Source organism: Macaca mulatta, chromosome 16, assembly GCF_049350105.2.
Source record: "Macaca mulatta isolate MMU2019108-1 chromosome 16, T2T-MMU8v2.0, whole genome shotgun sequence".
Classification (NCBI taxonomy): domain Eukaryota; kingdom Metazoa; phylum Chordata; class Mammalia; order Primates; family Cercopithecidae; genus Macaca; species Macaca mulatta.
In genome coordinates this window covers 41,692,098-41,714,153 of record NC_133421.1, presented here as the reverse complement: position 1 = coordinate 41,714,153, position 22,056 = coordinate 41,692,098, and the positions used below count along the sequence as shown (strand labels likewise).

The window sequence follows — 22,056 nt, the reverse complement described above, 5'->3', positions numbered from 1 at the left end:
GGCCCAGGGAGCCTCACCCACCCTCCTCTGGGCACCGCGACCCGGGAGACGCTTGGGCCCGGAATTTGAATGGCGGATTCCCTGGTTTAACCCCATTTATTTTATAGACAGGGACAGAAATTCCCTGTTCAAAGTCACATAGCTAGAGCTTGGCAGTGACTCAGAGCAGGGATCTTCTCACCAGACTCTAAACTCTGGGAGAGCAGCAATCTGCTTGCATGGTTTTCGGTTGCGTCCCCACGTTATTGGACAGAGCCCTCAGAAAATGCTTTAGAATAGGGCGACTGGCTCCCAGGATCCGGCGCTTTCCACTTTCGAAAGCCCGTCACACTAGTTGCTTTTGCCTGTGATGCTTGTAAAATACGATTATAAGATTCGTTTTTATGCTGTGTGAACAGACTCCTTTCTTTATAACCAAACTAAGTGACTTTTTTTTCTGTCTCTGTAGTTTATTTTATGGCAGGGTTTTCGGATACTCTACTCAGGCTTACCCGGCGTAATGCTAGACACGGAGGTGGCACTGGATAATAAACTCTAAATGATTTTTCTAACATTGCCTTAATTTTCTCTTGACCCTCTCCATCTGGAGGAATTTGTTGCTACATGCTTAATGTTTGGTACACGATGAGAAAATACACACACACACACACGCGCGCGCGTGCGAATATGCGTCACATCCCTAATGCTTGGCACACAGTGGGAAATATAAAACACATAAATTAATGAGGAGGCACTATCTGTGCATAATGTACCTTTTTTCTATCTTAAATATTACATAATGAACATTTAAAGGGAATGAAATGTGCCTAATACCAATCTCCCTTTCGCGTAGAAGTCACGTGGTCTCTTGCAGCAGTTAAGAGTTGCTGGCAAATTTCCTGGGTTTGAATCTCGGCTCCACATAATAGCTCTGTGATCCTAAGTAAGTGCTTTTATTTTTACTTCTCTCAGCCACTGTTTCTTCTTCTGTAGCATGGAAATAATGATGATAATACCTTCCTCTTGAGATGGTTGTTAGTAATAAATACCATAATACTTGTCAAGCAGTTGATACAGTGCCAGACTCAAGAGTGTGTGCCCTACTGATCTCAGCTATCATTATTATCATATTAAAAAGTTATTAAAAAGTTTTAATCCACAGGTTTTTTTGTTTTTTGTTTTTTGTTTTTTTTGAAACTGAGTCTTGCTCTGTTGCCCAGACTGGTGTGCAGTGGCGCCATCTCGGCTCACTGCAAGCTCCGCCTCCTGGGTTCATGCCATTCTCCTGCCTCAGCCTCCCGAGTAGCTGGGACTGCCGGTGCCCGCCACCACACCCGGCTAATTTTTTTGTATTTTTAGTAGAGACGGGGTTTCACCATGTTAGCCAGGATGGTCTCGATCTCCTGAATGGAAATGTGAAGTTCAGGAGGCTTGGTTACCTGATCTTTCAGGGAAAAGTAGCCCTCAGAATTTTAGTGTTACAAAATGTTTGAGTTGGAAGAACCCTGATAGAGCTCCTATTCCAATCCCATTACTCTGTAGATAAGAAAAGCAAGGCCCACAGAGACACAGTGACCTGGCACAGATGGCATGGCTGAGGCTGAGCTTTGTTCTGCCATTCCTAGTGCATACTCTAGGGCAACTCATGTCACCTAGTTGTGCCTCAGTTTCCTCTCTACCAAGTGAAGGCTATGATCTCTTCCTTATGAAGTTGTTTGGAGGAGCTCATAAAATAATGTATTTTATGTGAATAATGTATTTCATATGAGTAATGTAATGAACTATAAATCTTTTTCCTTAAAAAAAAAAAGTTATACAAATATCAGAGCACAGAGGACAAAAGCCTTTTACAGAGGGGCAAATTATTTAGGGCACTGCTTGCACCACACAGCTTTGTGAAGAATCTCGGAGCTAGCCTAGGAGCTCTCAATCAGCGTTGCCAGTTAATGACAATGTTGTTTCATTGGGGCTTCTCCAGGAGGGTGAGCAGTAACAAGGTCTTCATGGGGTTGTAGATGTGTACTGGGTAATGTCTGGTAGGCAGGGGCTGGGAAAAAGCATTTATTTAGAGGGATATCACAGAGATAATATTGCAAAGAACTCCTTTGTAAATAAAACTTACTTAAAAATCCATATCCAGTCAGGTATGCTGTTTCAACACCTATAATCCCAAAGCTTGGGGTAGCTGAGGTGGGAGGAGCTCTTGAGGCCAGGAGTTCAAGACAAGAAACATCGAAACCCCATCTCTACAAAAAATAAACAAATTAGCTGGGCGTGGTGGCATGCACCTGTAGTTCTAGCTGGGAGGCTGAGGTGGGAGGATCACTGGAGACCAGGAGTTGGAGGCTGCAGTGGGCTATGATCGCACCATTGCACTCAAGCCTGGGTGACGGAGCCAGAGTCTGTCTCTAAATTAAAAAAAATAAAAATCTGACTAGGGCACAATAGCTCACACCTGTAATCCTAGCACTTTGGGAGGCCGAGGTGGGAGGATCACTTGCGCTCAGGAGTTTGAGAGCAGCCTGGCCAACATAGCGAAAACCCGCCTCTACTAAAAATACAAAAGTTAGCTGGGTGTGGTGGCGCATGCCTGTAATCCCAGCTATTCGGGAGGCTGAGGCAGGAGAATCGCTTGAACCCAGGAGGTGGAGGTTGTAGTGAGCTGAGATCACACCACTGCAGTCCAGCCTGGGTGACAGAGTGAGACTCCATCTCAGAAAAAAAAAAAAAAAAACCTAACTCAATAACTGCAGAAAAGAGGCAACATCAAGCACTTTCAGCGAGCAATGGATATGGTTTGGTACAAACTGAGGCCAGCACTTGCTAAAGTTGGGGAGAGGGAGTCTGGTATGCCAGGGTTTGCCTCCCCTGCAATGTAAGTTTCTTTATACAGTCCGCAGCCATCTCCTGATCATCTATACGTCTGCCAGTTTGACTCCCTAACTTGCCTTAAACCTTATGCCCTCCTTATGATGTTAACAAATGTCCACTAGGGGTCACTCTGATGTTCTCCTGGAGACAGCACAGGTCGGTGGTTAAAGCAGGGAAGCTTGGCTGGGGATGAGAGGATTGCTTGAGCCCAGGAGTTCGAGACCTGCCTGAATAACATAGGGAGACCCTGTCTCTACAAAAGAATTTTAAAGAATTAAGCCGGGCGCCGTGGCTCACGCCTGTAATCCCAGCACTTTGGGAGACCGAGGTGGACAGATCACCTGAGGCCAGGAGTTCGAAACTAGCCTGGCCAACATGGCGAAATCCTGTCTTCACTAAAAATACAAAACTTAGCTGGATGTGGTGGTGGGCGCCTGTAATCCCAGCTACTTGGAAGGCTGAAGCATGAGAATCTCTTGAACCCGGGAGGCGGAGTTGCAGTGAGCCGACATCGCATCACTGCACTCCAGCCTGGGGGATAAAGTGAGACTCTGTCTCAAAAACAGAAAAGAAAAGAAAAATTAAAGAATTAATTGGATGTGGTGGCACACATCTGTAGTCCCAGCCACATGGGAGGATTGCTTGAGCCTAGGAGGTCGAGACTGCAGTGAGTTGTGATCGTACCACTGCACTCCAGTCTGGGTGACAGAGTAAGACCCCATTTCTTAAAAACAACAACAACAAAGACTAAGGACGCTGCTAGGTCTGAACATCAATCGTGCCTGTTACTAGCTGTGCATCATTGGACAGATTATTTAACTTCTCTGTGCCTCAACTGCCAAATGGGAATAACAATAGGACATACCTCATGAGATTGTTATGAAGATTAAATTAGTTAATGTAATAGGAAAGGCCAGGCATGGTGGCTAACGCCTGTAATCCCGGCACTTGGGAGGACGAGGTGGAAGGATCGCCTGAGGTCAGGAGTTCGAGACCAGCCTGGCCAACATGGTGAAACCCCATCTCTTCTAAAAATACAAAAATTAGCCAGGCATGGTGGTGGGCACCTGTAATCCCAGCTACTCAGGAGCTGAGGCAGAGAATCACTTGAGCCCGGGAGGTAGAGGTTACAGTGAGCTGAGATCATGCCACTGCACTCCAGCCTGGGCAACACAGCGAAGACTCCATCTCAAAAAAAAAAAAAAAACTTATTAGCCAGGAGTAATGGCATGCACCTGTAGTCCCAGCTACCTGGGATGCTGAGGTGGTCGATCACTTGAGCCTAGGAGGTCAAGGCTGCAATGAGCTGTGATTGTGCCACTACACTCCAGATTGGGTGACAGAGCAAGACCCTGTCTCAAAAAAAAAAAAAAAAAAAAATAGCTGAGGTGGGAGGATCTCTTGAGGCCAGGAGTTCAAGACCAGCCTGAGAAACATCGAAACCCCATCTCTACAAAAAACAAATTAGCTGGGCATGGTGGCATGCACCTGTAGTTCCAGGTGGGAGGCTGAGGTGGGAGGATCACTGGAGACCAGGAGTTGGAGGCTGCAGTGAGCAATGATCGCACCACTGTACTCAAGCCTGGTGAGATATATATATATATATTAGGAAAACACTTAGATTTGTGCCTGGTGTGTGGTCAGTGATATATAAATGTTGGAAGAGGGAGATAGGAAAGACACACTCCTTGTTCATTGGCAGATAATGAAGAAATATTCCAGGGAGGATGCAAATAGGGAGGTTTAGTCTCCCCCTTCCCACCCACACATCAAATAAAATAAATTATAAGGGATGTAGCTTCTGTACACCTCTCTGAGCCTGAGGACAGAGCTTCATGATGACACATACTGCAGCAAATCATAAGCCAAAGAATGGAGTTGTTGGCAGTGAATTTACTGTTGGGATATTGCAGATTGATTACAATGTATTAAATAGATTGGATAAGGCCAAGAGGACAGATTGGTATCTAGAAGGCACTGATGGAATTTTCCTCTAGAATGCCAGGAAGGAGCTCTACCCTCACAATACAGGCTTCATGCCTCCTCAACTGTGCAGGGGAGGAGGTCAGAGCAAAGTACTTTCACCAGGAGATAAGAGGATCCATCTTTATGCCTAGCAGCACAGCCTCTCTCTGAGTTCCAGGACAGCAGAACACCCAGGGCCGTGGGTAGGCCTGCTGGGAGAAGATAAAGTATGTGTTAAATGACTGACATTGGGTGGGAACAGGCGCCCCACCTCTGATTGGTGAGTTAGACACAGTCCTGGGCAGGAGACCAAATAAGACTTGGCTTGGCATCGGTCCCATGCTTCAGATGCATCTATCTTTGGTCTTTCAAGTTAAACCCAAAGCAACATCCATCATCTGTGCTTTCTTCACTTTCGTGTCCCATTCCTTCCAGGATGCCTTCCTCCTTTTCCTGGCAGGCCCACTCTGGTGGAGTGGAAAAATCCAATGCTTTGATACCAGGTAAATGCTGTATTTTATCTTGCCTTTCAACACACTCGTTCTTGGTTCATTGTTCAAACATCCATGTCTTTGGCATAGTCAGTCACAAGGGTCGGTCTCTAGAGGACATGGATCCTGCCTGTTTGCTTGATTTGGCTTGAAGGTACATCACTCAGCACAATTACTTATTAAAAGGTATTTGATCATAACTGTCAGTGTTGAAAGGAAATTTCCAGACAAGAGCTTCATCTGTTAATGAAGCTGCATCCAGTCTTCTTTTTAATTTTCTTGAGCTCCTTTCAGATAAATTGGAAAACAAATACCCTCAATTAAGACAATTGATATTGCAGGGCGCAGTGGCTCACGCCTGTAATCCCAGCACTTGGGGAGGCCAAGGCGGGTGGATCATGAGGTCAGGAGATCAAGACCATCCTGGCTAACATGGTGAAACCCTGTCTCTACTAAAAATACAAAAAATTAGCCAAGTGTAGTTGTGGGCGCCTATAGTCCCAGCTACTCGGGAGGCTGAGGCAAGAGAATGGCACGAACCCGGAAGGCGGAGTTTGCAGTGAGCGGAGATAGCATCACTGTACTCCAGCCTGGGTGACAGAGCGAGACTCCATCTCAAAAAAAAAGAAAAAAAAAGACATAATTGATATTAAGAAGCCTACCCCCAAATGGCCTGAATTTCTATGGAGTGATTAAGAGCATGATTATCTCCAATACTTTACTAGCTGTGTAATACTGACTAACAATGTTGGGCAAGTGACTGACATCTCTTAAAAACATAAACCTCATCTGCAAAATGGAGCTATTTCATAGGACTCTTCTGAGGATTAAATAAAATGCTGCAGGTAAAGCATTCATCACATTGCTTAAAATGTAGTACATGCTCACATATCACCCTTAACAGCTACATTTTAAATTAGGAATTTATTTGCTGATTTACATCATCTTCCCAAGGGCAAATTGATTAGCCTGTCCACCAAATTGTAAACTCTGAAAGGCAAAAACGCATTTAATTTTTAATCACTTTAGAGACATTAAAAATTTCGCTGACTTCTTTTTTTGTTTGAGACAGAATCTCACTCTGTCACCCAGGATGGAGTACAGTGGTGCAATCTAGACTCACTGAAACCTCCACCCCACCCCCACTCTTCCATCCCCCACCCCTGGGCTCAAGCAATCCTCCCACCTCCGCCTCCTGAGTAGCTGGGACTACAGGCATGCACCACTATGCCCAGCTAATTTTTTCTTTTTTTGTATTTTTTGTAGAGACAGGGTTTTTATCATGTTGCCCAGGCTGATCCTGAACTGGGTTCAAGTGATCCACCTGCCTCGGCCTCCCAAAGTGCTGGCATTACAGACATCAGCCACCTGGCCTGCTGACTTTTTAAAAAATCTTTTATACATGCATACACACACAGAAATATATGTACATTCTCAAGATTTATTTAGACCACAATCCATTTCTGCCAAACAAAAAAATTCCATGGAATGGTACATTTATAATTTATTTTCTTGCTCTTCTGTAAAGCAAGAAACAAATTATCATCTCTGTTTACCTCTGCAAAGAAATCATCAGAATTAAATATAAGAAAATAATTCAAAAGAAAAAATATAAATAGATAAATATGTACAGTCAGCCCTCCATATCCATGAGTTCTACATCTGTGGATTCAACCAAATGGGGATGCAAAATACAATATTCTCAGAATGCAGAACCCATGGTTACAGAGGCTTACTTTTCACATCCAGGGTTTCAGCAGGGCCAACTACAGGACCTGAGCATCCTCAGATGTTGGTATTCAAGGGGATCCTGGAACTAATTCCCCTTCAGTATCGAGGGATGACCATGTATATATATAGTCATGCACCGCACAACATTTTGGTCAGTGATGGACCACATATATGAAAGTGGTCCCATTAGATTATAAACTGTATTTTTTACTGTATCTTTTCTGTGTTTAGATACGTTTTGATACACAAATGCTCACCATTGTGTTACTGTTGCCTACAGTAGTCAGTGTAGTAACATGCTGTACAGGTTCATATGGTTTTATGGCATTGAGCACTTAACCTGTGGGATCGCCAGGTGTCAGAATTAAATTGAATTATAAGACATCCAGCCAATGTCTGTTACAGAATTGCTTGTTTTGTGTGTGAGGGAAAAAACTCACACATATCTGGTATCAAAAGTGTTGTGCTGAATGACTGTGTCAAAGAATAGGAAAAAGACACTTTGGGCTGGGTGGGGTGGCTCATGCCTCCAATCCTAGCATTTTGGGAGACCGAGGAGGGCAGATCACTTGAGGCCTGGAACTTGCAACCAGCCTGGGCAATATGACGAAATCCTATCTCTATAAAAGATACGATAATTATCCAGGCATGGTGGCACATGCCTGTAGTCCCAGGTACTCAGGAGGCTGAGGCAGGAGGATCATTTGAGCCCAGGATGTGGAGGTTGCAGTGAGCTGAGATCGTGCCACTGCACTCCAGCCTGGGTGACAGAGTAAGACTTGTCTCCAAAAAAAAAAGACACTTTGGGTTTCTTTTTCCTTGATATCTCAAATACATATATTATGTTTGTTATCAACAGATATATATATAGATATAGATATTCTGTATAAGCAACACTACATGCTTTAAAAATGTTAAAAAATTGAAAAATGTACAATTTTAGAGGAATAGCTAAATTAAGTATGACATAACATGATTGGAATTTATGCAGTCATTTAAATTAGTGACTGTTAGAGAGATGGAAAAGTATTTACAAAATAAATGAGAATATAGAAATATAAAACTATATACAATTATGACTATGTAAAAACCATTTGATCTATTCATTTATGCAACTTTAACCTTCTAGACTTTTTAAATTTTGAACTTTTACAAGCATGCTCCTGTGTTACTCAGATAATAAAAACTAATGGATTTACATAAATATTAGATAAGAGCACAAATGAAGAAAAAAGTATGTTAAAGATCATAAATTAATTTTAGTACAACATCTTTTGTACAATTTCAAAGTTTATTGATTTATTTTTATTTATTATCTTTTTTTTTTTTTTGATGGAGTCTTGCTCTGTTGCCCACACTGGAGCGCAGTGGTGTGATCTCGGCTCACTGCAACCTCTGCCTCCTGGGTTCAAGCGATTCTCCTCCCTCAGCCTCCCAAGTAGCTGAGATTATAGGCATGCACCACCATGCCCGGCTAATTTTCATATTTTTTAGTAGAGACGGGGTTTCGCTATGTTGGCCAGGCTGGTCTTGAACACCTGACCTCAGGTGATCTGCCTGCCTCGGCCTCAGAAAGTGCTGGAATTACAGACGTGAGCCACTGCGTCCGGCCTTTTTTTTTTTTTTTTTTTTTGAGACGGAGTCTCTGTTGCCCAGGCTGGAGTGCAGTGGTGTGATCTTGGCTCACTGCAACCTCCACCTCCCAGGTTCAAGCGATTCTCCTGCCTCAGCCTCCCGAGTAGCTGGAATTACAGACGCCCACCACCACGCCCGGCTAATTTTTGCATTTTTAGTAGAGACGGGGTTTCACCATGTTGGCCAGGCTGGTCTCAAACTCCTGACCTCAGGTGATCTGCCCGCCTCAGCCTCCCAAAGTGCTGGGATTACAGGCATGAGCCACCATGCCCAGCCCAGCCTTTTTTCTGAGACAGAGTCTCAAGTCTTGCTCTGTTGCCCAAGTTGGAGTGCAGAGGCGCAATCTCAGCTCACTGCAGCCTCTGCCTCCCAGGTTCAAGTCATTCTCCTGTCTTGGCCTCCCTAGTAGCTGGGATTACAGGTGCGTGTTACCACACCTGGCTAATTTTTGTATTTTTAGTCTGGTCTCGAACTTCTAACCTCAAGTGATCCACCCGTCTCAGACTCCCAAAGTGCTGGGATTACAGGTGTGAGCCACCACACCCGGCCCAGAGTTAATTTAATAATTATGTTTTTTTTTTTTTTTTTTTTTTTTTTTTTTTTTTTTTGAGACGGAGTCTTGCTCTGTCGCCCAGGCTGGAGTGCAGTGGCCGGATCTCAGCTCACTGCAAGCCCCGCCTCCCGGGTTCACGCCATTCTCCTGCCTCAGCCTCCCGAGTAGCTGGGACTACAGGCGCCCGCCACCTCGCCCGGCTAGTTTTTTGTATTTTTTAGTAGAGACGGGGTTTCACCGTGTTAGCCAGGATGGTCTCGATTTTCTGACCTCGTGATCCACCCGTCTCGGCCTCCCAAAGTGCTGGGATTACAGGCTTGAGCCACCGCGCCCGGCCAATAATTATGTATTTTAAACTAAGTAGAAATATTTAGAAGGATAGCAATGCTTTAAGTGAAATATTAATGTAGGATATCATGTTTATTAAGTCATTCAACTAAGTTACTAAGTTCCAGTATGCTTAAGGCTCTGTGCTAGGTGCTAGGGACATAGTAATGAACAACATAGATTTATCGAGGCAGGCAAATTGTGAACAAGGAAGTTCATCTTTACACATCCATATTTCTTCTCACTAGAATCCTCCAAATCATTCCCTATTTGCCCTAACCACCCCTTCCAAAAACCTTCCCTAAGAGGTATATCTCATAATCTAAATCTCCTCTGCCTTCCTCCTCCCCACCCCATCGATAGCCCGTGCTAGCCTGGCCTGTGTGATTGTGTCCCATTCCTTCTAGCAATCTGCTGTCCCTGCTTGGCTGTGTTAATAGATCACCCCAGGTGACGTAATGCTTTAACTAAGCAGAACCACAAATATCCCCAGAAAGCTCTTAGGAAAATGAGTGGCTTTCCTGTCCCTATCCCTACTATTATGGGTCAGCTTTGATTTGATCTAAACTTGCTGTGCCCACGTCATGTTAGACTCAGTAAGTGAAAGATGCCAGTTCTCCTGGCGGAAACCAGATCTGTATATGCACTCTGGGAAAACATAGCTTTCAACTGTGTCTTCACTCTGGACAAGAGGAGGACACTCCAGGCAAAGCAAACTGCATGCAAAGGTACGTGGTGTGAGGCAAAGCAAGGGGGCTAGGGTGGAGGGTGTATGTGGGAGAATGGCAGGAAATGAGGGCTGGGGCAGATAAGAGTAGAGAGGTAGGGAAGTCGAACTGTAAGCACTGGTGGTCACAGTGGTGAATCTTAAGCAGAGAAGTGACATGATCTGATTTGTGTTTTGGAAAGCTCATAGTAGCAGAATTAGGAGGATGAATAGGGAAGGGGTTCTGACTGGAGTTACAAGGGCTCCATGATATCATGAAATATATATATTTGATCTTCCTCTTGTTTCCTGATATGGAGCTCCTAAAACCCTTGGCATCTCTGGACTGATGAGTGTCTTTTGGATACCAATTAAATGACTAGAGGCTGGGGGCCCTGAGAGAGCTTCAGGATGGGGACTGGTCACTGGAAAGATCAAGGCAAGATTAAAGTGTTGGGACTTTCAGCCCCACCTCTGGAGAGGAGAAGGGAGCTGAAGGTTAGTTGATCACCAGTGACCAATGATTTAATCAATTGTGCCTACAGAATGAAGCTTCCATAAACACTCCAAAGGAGTAAGTTTGGAGAGCTTCCAAATAGCTGAACATCTGGAGGTGCCTGGAGGGTGGTGAGCCGGGAGACAGCATGGGAACTCCGTGCCCTTCCCACATGCCTTGCCATATGCATCTCTTCTATTTGCCAGTTCATTTGTTTCCTTCTTTTTTTTTTTTTTTTTCTTTTTTTGTTGAGACGGAATCTCGCTCTGTCGCCCAGGCTGGAGTGCAGTGGCCGGATCTCAGCTCACTGCAAGCTCTGCCTCCCGGGTTTACACCATTCTCCTGCCTCAGCCTCCCAAGTAGCTGGGACTACAGGTGCCCGCCACCTCGCCTGGCTAGTTTTTTGTATTTTTTTTAGTAGAGACGGGGTTTCACTGTGTTAGCCAGGATGGTCTCGATCTCCTGACCTCGTGATCCGCCCGTCTCGGCCTCCCAAAGTGCTGGGATTACAGGCTTGAGCCACCGCGCCCGGCCCCTTCTTTTTTTTTTTTTTTTTGAGACAGGGTGTTGTTCTGTCACCCAGTCTGGAGTGCAGTGCTGCACTCACGGCTCACTAAGCATTCTTAACCTCCTGGGCTCAAGTGATCCTCCTACTTCAGCCTCCTGAAGAACTGGGACTACAGAACTGGGCACCACCATGCCTGGCTAATTCCTTAAAATTTTTTTGTAGAGATGATGTCTCACTGTGTTGCGCAAGCTGGTCTCAAACTCCTGTGCTCAAGTGACCTTCCTGCCTCAGCCTCCCAAAGTGCTGGGATTGCAGGTGTGAGCCACTGTGCCCAGCCCATCTGCATCTTTTGTAATATCCTTTATAATACATGGGTAAACATAAGCATTTTCCTGAGTTCTGTGAGCTGCTGTAGCAAATTAATCTAACACAAAGAAGGGGTTGTGGGAACGCCAATTTATAGCCGTCAATCACAAGCACAGACCACAACCTGGGGCTTGTGATTGGAATCTGAAGTAGGGACAGTCTTGCGGGACTGAGTCCTCAACCTATGGGATCTGACAGTATGTTCTGGTCGATAGTGTCAGAATTGAACTCAATTATAGGATACCTAGCTGGTCTCTGCTATAGAATTGCTTGCTTGGTGTGTGGGGAAATAATTCCCATACATCTGGGTTAACGGAAGCATTCTATGTTGAGAAGAGAGTACAGAATAGGAAACACAGCACTTTGGCCGGATGCGGTGGCTCACACCTATAATCCCAGCACTTTGGGAGGCTGAGGTGGGCGGATCACCTGAGGTCAGGAGTTCGAGACCAGCCTGGCCAACATGGCAAAACCCCGTCTCTACTAAAAATACAAAAAAATTAGCTGGGCATGGTGGTGTGTGCCTATAATCCCAGCCACCTAGGAGGCTGAGGCAGTAGAAGAATCGCTTGAACCCAGGACATGGAGGTTGCAGTGAGATGAGATCACGCCACTGCACTTCAGCCTGGCCAACACAGCAAGACTGTCTCCAAATAAAATAATCCAGGAGAGGCTGGGCGCAGTGGCTCATACCTGTAATCTCAGCAGTTTGGAAGGCTAAGGTGGGTGCATCGCTTGAATCCAGAAGTTTGAGACCAGCCTGAGCAACATGATGAAACCCCATCTCTATTAATACATACATACATATATACATAAAATCATCCAGGAGAGAAGAGATAAGAGTCTGAACCCAGAGTGTTGATAAACAGGGAAGAGCAGGGGCCAGAGCTGAGATGGTTTGAGGAGGTGGAATCAAGTGTCGGACCCTGTTGCCTAATTGATACGAAAAGCAGTCAAAGAAAAGAACCTACAGTTACTCCCAAACATTATATCCTGGAGACTGCCCCTGACTAAATCCATGAGGTTCTCTCCCACAGGGCATATTGATTTTGAAAAATAAAAGTGAAACACTTCAGTGGGGAAGGAGAGAAGACACAGTCCTTCATTGAGATAATACAGCCGTAAAAGAATGAGACCTCTGGTGAAAGTCATGTCTCTGGAGAGAAGAAGAAGGAACTATCGCTCCAGACCAATCTCTTAGAATCATGTTTCCCAAAGTGGTAAAACAAGAGATCACTGTAGATGGAGCGAGGACATTGAGAAACAGTGACTCTCGAGTGTAGGAAGTCTTTCCCTTTTCTCTTATCTTTGGATCCTAAGTCAAGATGAAAACAAGGGCTCCTGAGCAAGCCTCCGGTCCAGAGCCTCAGACAGAGGACAATAGTAAGCTAGTCACATTGTTGCCGTTTCCTGGAAACATGTTTAGAGTTGCCCCTGTACCTAAAACACATGACTCTGGTTTCCATCTATATAAGTTCAAATGTTTTTTGTGGGTTTTTTTGAGATGGAGTCTTGCTCTGTCTCCCAGGCTGGAGTGCGGTGACGCGATCTAGGCTCAGCAAGCTCCACCCTCCGGGTTCACGCCATTCTCCTGCCTCGGCCTCCTGAGTAGCTGGGACTACAGGCGCCTGCCACCATGCCTGGCTAATTTTTTTTGTATGTATTTTTAGTAGAGACGAGGTTTCACCATTTTAGCCAGGATGGTCTCAATCTCCTGACCTCGTGATCCGCCTGCCTCCGCCTCCCAAAGTGCTGGGATTACAGGCGTGAGCCACCGTGCCCGGCCTAAATGTTTATTTTTAAAATTGGCCGGACAGGGTAGCTTATGCCTGTAATCCTAGCACTTTGGGAGGCCTAGGCAGGTGGCTCAAGTGAGGTCAGGAGTTTGAGACCAGCCTAGCCAACATGGTAAAACCCTGTCTCTCCTAAAAATACAAAAATTAGCAAGGTGTGTTGGTGGGCACCTGTGATCCTAGCTACTTGGGAGGCTGAGGCAGGAGAATCGCTTGAACCTGGGAGGCGGAGGTTGCAGTGAGCCGAGATCACACCACTGCACTCCAATCTGGGCAACAGAGAGACTCTGTATCAAATAAATAAATAAAATAAAAGTATGTGAGGAGGGAAAAGTGAGTTGACTTAAGAAAAAATATTAAGTTGCCGGGCGCGGTGGCTCAAGCCTGTAATCCCAGCACTTTGGGAGGCCGAGGCGGGTGGATCACGAGGTCAGGAGATCGAGACTATCCTGGCTAACATGGTGAAACCCCGTCTCTACTAAAAATACAAAAAACTAGCCGGGCGTGGTGGCGGGCGCCTGTAGTCTCAGCTACTTGGGAGGCTGAGGCGGGAGAATGGCGTGAACCCGGGAAGCGGAGCTTGCAGTGAGCCGAGATCACGCCACTGCACTCCAGCCTGGGAGACACAGCAAGACTCCGTCTCAAAAAAAAAAGAAAAAATATTAAGTAAATTATGGTACAAGAGATCTGAAAAGCTGTTAAGAATCATCCAGTTGGCACATGAACAGCTGAAGACTGGGAAACGCTGTCCTTAAAAAAATCCTGTGGCTAATTAGGAAGGCAAATCCCAAATCAAAATAAACCTTCAGCATGACGTAAATACTACAATTAAAGAGGAAGTCTGCAGTCTTTGAAAGGACAGTCACGCAGCGGTTAGGGTTTTCAGGAGTCATGAATGAGGATGAATTTGGAGTCTGGGGCTAAGGGCTCAAGCAGAGTTAGGGGTGATGGAGCTAAGCATACACCAAGGAAGATCCTCGATTTCCTGTCAAAAGTCCCAAGTTCCCTGGGGAAGGCCTTTCTCCCTTAACCAGGGCAAGGGGGCCTGAGACGTCTCCTCAGATTTCTCAGGCATTGATTGATTTTGTGTTTTGTTGCTGAAATCAGCTGGAAAAAAAGGTCTTCAAATTAAACTTTTCCAGGAAAAAAAAAAGTAAGCCACACACAGTGGCTCACATCTATAAAAATCCAGCACTTTGGGAGGGTGAAGTGGAAGGATGGCTTCAGTCTAGGAGTTTGAGACCAGCCTGGGCAACATAGGGAGAACGTGTGTCTACAAAACATAAAAAATTTAGCTGGGTGTGGTGGCTCATGCCTGTAGTCCCAGCTACTCAGGAGGCTGAGGTAGGAGGATCACTTGAGCCCGGGAGGTCAAGGTTGCAGTGAGCCATAATGACACCACTGCACTCCAGCCTAGGTGACAGAGCAAGACACTGTCTCAAAAATAAAATAAAATAGGCTGGGTGCAGTGGCTCACACCTGTAATCCCTCCACTTTGGGAGGCCGAGGCAGGCACATCACCTGAGGTCAGGAGTTCGAGACCAGCCTGGCCAACATGGCGAAACCCCATCTCTACTAAAAATACAAAAAATAGCTGGGCATGGTGGCCCATGCCTGTAGTCCCAGCTACTTGGGAGGCTGAGGCAGGAGAATAGCTTGAACCCCGGAGGCAGAGGTCACAGTAAGCCGAGATCCTGCCACTGCACTCCAACCTGGGTGACAGAGCGAGACTCTGTCTCAAAAAAATAATAATAACATAAAATTGGCTGGGCGCGGTGGCTCATGCGGGTGGATCACAAGGTCAGGAGATTGAGACCATCCTGGCTAACATAATGAAACCCCATCTCTACTAAAAATACAAAAAATTAGGCAGGCATGGTGGTGGGTACCTGTAGTCCCAGCTACTCATGAGGCTGAAGCAGGAGAATGGCATGAACCCAGGAGACGGAGCTTGCAGTGAGCTGAGATTGCGCCACTGCACTCCAGCCAGGGTGACAGAGCAAGACTCTGTCTAAAAAATAAATAACATAAAATGAAATAAAAATAAGGCCAGCACAGTGGCTCACCCCTGTAATCCCAGCACTCTGGGAGACCAAGATGGGTGGATCACTTGAGGTCAGGAGTTCAAGACCAGCTTGGCCAACATTGCGAAACCCGGTCTCTACTAAAAGTATAAAAAATTAGGCAGGCGTGATGGCACGTGAGGCAGGAGAATCACTTCAACCTGAGAGATGGAGGTTGCAGTGAGCCAAGATTGTGCCACTGCACTCCAGCCTAGGCAACAGAGTGAGACTGTCTCAAAAACAAAACAAAACAGCATTTGAGAGAGAAGCAAGGAACAGATAGATATAACTATTTTAGAGGTTTCCTCAAGCCTAACAAGATGGTGGCTTCCTGCTTAGCAGGTGGTCTTCCAGGAACCCAAAGCCCCGGATCCAATAGTGGGTTCGACAGAACTATCCAGCAGCTGCCTCACCAGAGTGTGTGAGTGGAAGAGAAGAGAGAAAGAGAGAAGCAGCCCACAGCACTGATGAGGACACTCCATTCTCCCCAACCCCCAGGAGAAAAAGCACTTAAGAGAGACAAGGCCTCACAGAAAACAAATTTTTTAGAACAGTGTCCCCAGATAGCACAAGAAGCTGCCAAAGGAGTTCCTGGTGCTCTCCCATGAGGCTGTGTGTCTCTCCTACAGACTGAATGTTTGTGTTCTCCCAAAATTCATGTACTGAAATCCTAACCCCAAATGTGACGGTACTGGGAGGTGATTAGGTCATGAAGATAGAGGCTTCATGAATGAGATTAGTGACTGTAATCCCAGCACTTTGGGAGGCTGAGGTGGGTGGATCACCAGAGATCAGGAGTTCAAGACCAGCCTAGCCAACACCATGAAACCGTCTGTACTAAAAAATACAAAAATAAGCCAGGTGTGGTGGCGGGCACCTGTAATCCCAGCTACTCCGGAGGCTGTGGCAGAGAGAATTGCTTGAACCTGGGAGGCAGATGTTGCAGTAAGCCAAGATCACTTCACTCCGTCCTGGATGACAGAGTGAGACTCTGACTCAAAAAAAAAAAAAAAAAAAAAAAGGGAGGTGGGGGAACTCCTGAGTGCTCCCTCACTAGACACCAAATCTGCCAGCACCTTGATTTTGGACTCCCCAGCCTCCAGAACTGTGATAAATAAAATTCTTTTCTTTTCTTTCTTTCTTTTTATTTGCTTTTCTCTTTTTTCTTCTCCCCCCTCTCTCTTCCTCTCTCTTGCTCTCTCTCTCCCTCCCTCCTCTCTCTCTCTTTGTTTCTTTTAGACGGTCTTGCTCTGTCACCCAGGCTGGAGTGCAGTGGCATGATCACAGCTCACTACAGCCTTGACCTCCTGGGCCCATGCAGTCCTCCAGCCTCAGTCTCCGGAGTCGCTGAGACTCCAGGCACATGCCATCACACTCAGCCAATATAAAGATTTTGTGGAGATGGGGTCTGTTTGTTGTCCAGGCTGGTCTCAAACTCCTGGGCTCAAGTGTTGCTCCTGCTTTGGCCTCCCAGAGTGCTGGGATTGCAGGAGTGAGTCACCATACTCAGCTGAGAAATACATTTCTGGTTTTTGTAAGCCACCCAGTCTATGGCAGTCTGTTATAGTAGCCCGAATGGACTGAGACAGTCCCCAGGGAAAGTCTTTCTGGCTTGGTCCACGGGCAGATGATTTCCTCACCCCCACAGTGCAGACCCCAGTGACAGGTCCTCATCCACTGGCATTTCAGCTTTAGTTATTCTCCTTTGGAGATTTTACGTTTTGTTTGAGGGAAGGACACTATTTTCTACAGTGTCCTGGAAGAGATACGCTGACACAAAGTGCAAGCCAAAAGCAAAGGAATCAAAAGTGATAGCCTTCCTTCCTTTCCTATCTTTCTGATTCTAGTGCTCTGGCTCCAGTCTGGGGACATCATGTGGCCAGCAGATAAAACCAACACTCGCAGAGGCCTCATTGCAATACATACTGTCTGAGAGGACAATATTTAACCAAAGAACCTCAAGAGGCTAAAACCCTGCACTCCAAACTCTGAATCTTGACTCAAAAGGCAAACATCAAAGTAACTCTGGGTGAGAAGATAAAAGCTCCATGATGCAGAAAGTGAGGGCCCATAGCTTCTTTTTATTTATTTGTTTATTTATTTTTGAGACAGAGTCTCGCTCTGTCTGCCAGGCTGGAGTGCAGTTGTGTAATCTCGGCTCACTGCAACCTCCATCTCCTGGGTTCAAGCGGTTCTCCTGCCCCAGCCTCCCAAGTAGCTGGGACTACAGGTGCCCGCCATCATGCCCAGATAATTTTTGTATTTTTAGTAGAGATGGGGTTTCACCATATTGGCCAGGCTGGTCTTGAACTCTTGACCTTGTGGTCCGCCTGCCTCAGCCTCCCAAAGTGCTAGGATTACAGGCGTGAGCCACTGCGCCCAGCCTTATTTATTTATTTTTGAGACAGAGTCTCGATTATCACCCAGGCTGGAGTACAGTGGCACAATCATGGCTCACTGCAACCTCCGCCTCCCGGGCTCAAGCGGTTCTCCTGCCTCAGCGTCCAAATAGCTGGGATTACAGGTGCGTGCTACTATGCCCAGCTAATTTTTGTATTTTTAGTAGAGACAAGTTTTCACCATGTTAAGTAGGCTGGTCTCGAACTCCTGACCTCAGGTGAACCATCCACCTCAGCCTCCAAAAGTGCTGAGATTATAGGTGTGAGCCACCACACCCGGCCACGCATAGCTTCTTAGTGGTCACTTGGCACAAACAGGGAACCCCTGTCCCTGCTTAGACAACTCAAGGCCACTATATTAAGGACAACCACCAAAATCAGAAAGAAAGGGTACCTCATGACTTTAGGGCTAGCTGTGTCCCATCAAAGCGGAAGGCCAGGTCCTGGCCTTAGCATAGGACCTTATCGGAGAGTAACAAGGGGAGAGGCTTCAGAGTGAGAAAACCGGTCAGGCGTGGTGGCTCAAACCTGTAATCCCAGAACTTTGGGAGGCCGAGGCAGGTAGATCACTTGAGGTCAGGAATTCGAGACCAGGCTGGACAACATGGTAAAACCCTGTCTCTCCTAAAAATACAAAAATTAGCCGAGCATGGGGGTGCACACCTATAATCCCACCTACTTGGGAGGCTGAGGCACGAGAATCACTTGAACCCTGGAGGCGTAAGTTGCAGTGAGCCGAGATCACACCACTGCACTCCAGCCTGAGCGACAGAGCAAGACTTTAAAAAAAAAAGGAAAGAAAAAAAAGTGAGAAAACTAGGCCTGGTTTCAGCTCTGCCATGACTGGCTGATCAACCCTGGACAAACCACCACGCGTGTCCCAGCCTCTGCTTCCTTACGCATCAACAAGAAGGTAATAATGCCCATCACACAGGGCAGTGGTGAGGCTCAGAAAGCATATTAGTAGACCATGTGGAAGAATTCTGCTTGCCCCTGTTTTGAAGGAGCGATTAACCATGTATAGAAATTAGGCGTGAATCTCAGGATGATAAAGGCCAAGGTGGGTGATATTAAGATGCAATTCCGTCATTGCTGCTGTGATTATCATCACCCTTGTATTCTTCCGATTTCCTCACCTCCAACTTTATTTAATGCTTTCAGCAACCCTGTGAGGAAGGTAAGGACGGGCAAATAATTATGATGTCCATTTTAGAGGGGAAAGAAAGGCAAGAAGAGTTTATACTGTCAAATGCTGCCTGGCTGGTTTGCATGACAGGGCTTTCTCTTCAACCTAGTTCAGGAGCTGAACGTCCCCATCTTCAGAATAGGTACAAGTCAACAGCAGAGCTCTTATATGGATGAATTGTAAGACAAAAAAAAAAAAAAAAGAGAAAGAGAGACATGTATATTAGGAGATAAGAGACATCAAATAATGGGTATGAGGGTTCTTTCTGGGGGTGATGACAATATCCTAAAATTAGATTATGGTGATGGTTTTACAACTCTGTAAATACAGTAAAAAACATATATTTGTACACCTTAAGTGAATTTCATAGAATGTAAATTATATGTCAGCCAGGCGCAGTGGCTCGCGCCTGTAATCCTAGCACTTTGGGAGGCTGAGGTAGGCTGATTGCTTGAGCTCAGGAGTTCGAGACCAGCCTGGGCAACATGGTGAAACCCCATCTCTACTAAAAATGCAAAAATTAGCTGGGCGTGGTGGCGCATGCCTGTAATCCCAGCTGCTCGGGAGGCTGAGGATCACTTGAACCCGGGAGGCAGAGGTTGCAGTGAGCCAAGATTCACACCACTGTACTCCAGCTTGGGTGACAATGTGAGACCCTGTCTCCAAAATAAAATAAATAAATAAATAATATTCCCAACAAAGCTGTTAAAGGAAAGGACATACCATTTTTTTTAATGGGCAAGATGAAACTACTGTGGCTATGGATGCATATTTGAGTGATAAAACTCTAAAGAAATGCAAGGAAGTGATTGGTGTGAAAGTCAAGACTCCTTTCAGGCACAGGGAGGGTTTTGTGATTAGAATGGGGCACAGGAAGGAGCTTCTGGGGCGGGTAGTAGGTTCTATTTCTTGACGTGAATGATAGTTACAAGGGTATTTACCTTATAATAACTCATTAAGCTCCACATGTTTCATGTAGTTTTCTGTATCTGTTTTCTTATACAATAAAATGGTTGTTAAAAATAGGGGAAATCAAGTATGAAATAACACCCTGTGTCAGACATACTGTAGGGTGGCCCCCGTGAGCCCCACTTCCTGGCATTCATGTCCTTCTGTAATCCCCTCGCCTGGAGTGTGGGTGGTACCGTGACTTGCTTCTAATCAACAGAAGGCAAAGGCAATGGGATGTACATGATTACGTGTTTATGTGGTTATGCTATGTGAGATTTTTTTTTTAATTTATTTATTATTATTATACTTTAAGTTGTAGGGTACATGTGCATAACGTGCAGGTTTGTTAGCTATGTGAGATTTTGTGTCATCTGGCTAGGATACCCTCTCCCTTGTTGGCTTTGAGGAAGCAAGCAGCTGTGTTGCAAAGGCCTATGGAGTAAGGAACTGAGGGTGGTCTCCAGCCAACAACCAGAAAGAAACTGAGGCCCTCAGTCCGGCAACTCACAAGGAACTGAAGGCTGCCAACAACCATGTGAGTTTGGAGGCAGATCCTTCCTCATTCGAGCCTCTGATGACCCTGTGTCCCCAGATGACATGTTGACTGCAGCTTGTAAAACTCCGATGTAGGAGCTCAGCTAAGCTATGCCCTGACTCCTGACTCACAGAAAGTGTGAAATAATATATATGTGTTATTTTAAACCATTAAATTTGTGGCAATATTCTTCATAGCGATTGATAAGTAGCAAATTGTGTTTAGAGATCCTCTGAGACTGTCCTCAGGTTCAGTGATTCCCTAGAAGGACTCACAGAATTCAGCAAAGCTGTTGTACTCATGGTTACAGTTTATTACAGTGAAAGGCTACAGATTAAAATCAGCAATGAAGAAAGGCACAGGAGGCAAGGTCCAAGAGAACTTCCAATTATCCTCTCCTGGCAGAGTCTTCAGGATAATGCTTAATTCTCCCAGCAATGATGTGTGGACACAATGATGTGTGCACAGAGTATTACCAACCAGGGTAGCTCAGCCATACCTTGGTGTCTAGGGCTTTTACTGGAGATTGGTCACATAGGCATGCTTCACTGCCCACATGGCTGACTTAGTCTCCTCAGCTTGACCTTGCAAGGTCAAGCTAATACTTATTTATTTATTTATTTATTTTTTTGGAGACGGAGTCTCGCTCTGTCGCCCAGGCTGGAGTGCAGTGGCCGGATCTCAGCTCACTGCAAGCTCCGCCTCCCAGGTCTACGCCATTCTCCTGCCTCAGCCTCCCGAGTAGCTGGGACTACAGGCGCCCGTCACCTCGCCTGGCTAGTTTTTTGTATTTTTTAGTAGAGACGGGGTTTCACTGTGTTAGCCAGGATGGTCTCGATCTCCTGACCTCGTGATCCGCCCGTCTCGGCCTCCCAAAGTGCTGGGATTACAGGCTTGAGCCACCGCGCCCGGCTAGGTCAAGCTAATACTGCATGGCCCAAGGCCCACAGGTAAACAAAAACACTCTTATCAGGCAGGATATTCTAATGGCTTAGAGGTTATCTCCCAGGAGCCGGGCAGGGGCCTGTCCTTTATTTGGAATGTCCAGGGTTCAAACATCCCAAGTTCATCCTGTATCACACAAAAGGATTAACTTCAAAAGTGGTATTCTTGGCCAGGTGTTGTGGCTCACACCTGTAATCCAGCACCTTGGGAGGCTGAGGTGGGAGGACTGCTTAAGGCCAGGAATTCGACGCCAGCCTGGGCAACCTAGGGAGATCCAATCGCTATTGTAATTTTTCTTAAAAGTGGTATTCTTCGAGACTCTGTCTCAAAAAAAAAAAAACCAAAAAAAAAAAAACAAAAAAACGGCCGGGCGCGGTGGCTCACGCCTGTAATCCCAGCACTTTGGGAGGCCGAGGCGGGCGGATCACAAGGTCAGGAGATCGAGACCATCCTGGCTAACACGGTGAAACCCCGTCTCTACTAAAAATGCAAAAAATTAGCCGGGCGAGGCGGCGGGCGCCTGTAGTCCCAGCTACTCGGGAGGCTGAGGCAGGAG

At 46.0% G+C, this 22,056-nt stretch overlaps 1 long non-coding RNA gene across 1 annotated transcript; it reads left to right on the top strand.

Moving 5' to 3' along the window:
• The first annotated feature begins 789 nt into the window (after positions 1 to 789).
• On the top strand, positions 790 to 20,524 carry LOC114673091 (uncharacterized). Its single transcript, XR_003723690.2, has 3 exons — positions 790 to 922; positions 5,251 to 5,318; positions 20,400 to 20,524. It is a non-coding gene; the product is annotated as an uncharacterized LOC114673091 (long non-coding RNA).
• Positions 20,525 to 22,056: the final 1,532 nt, after the last annotated feature.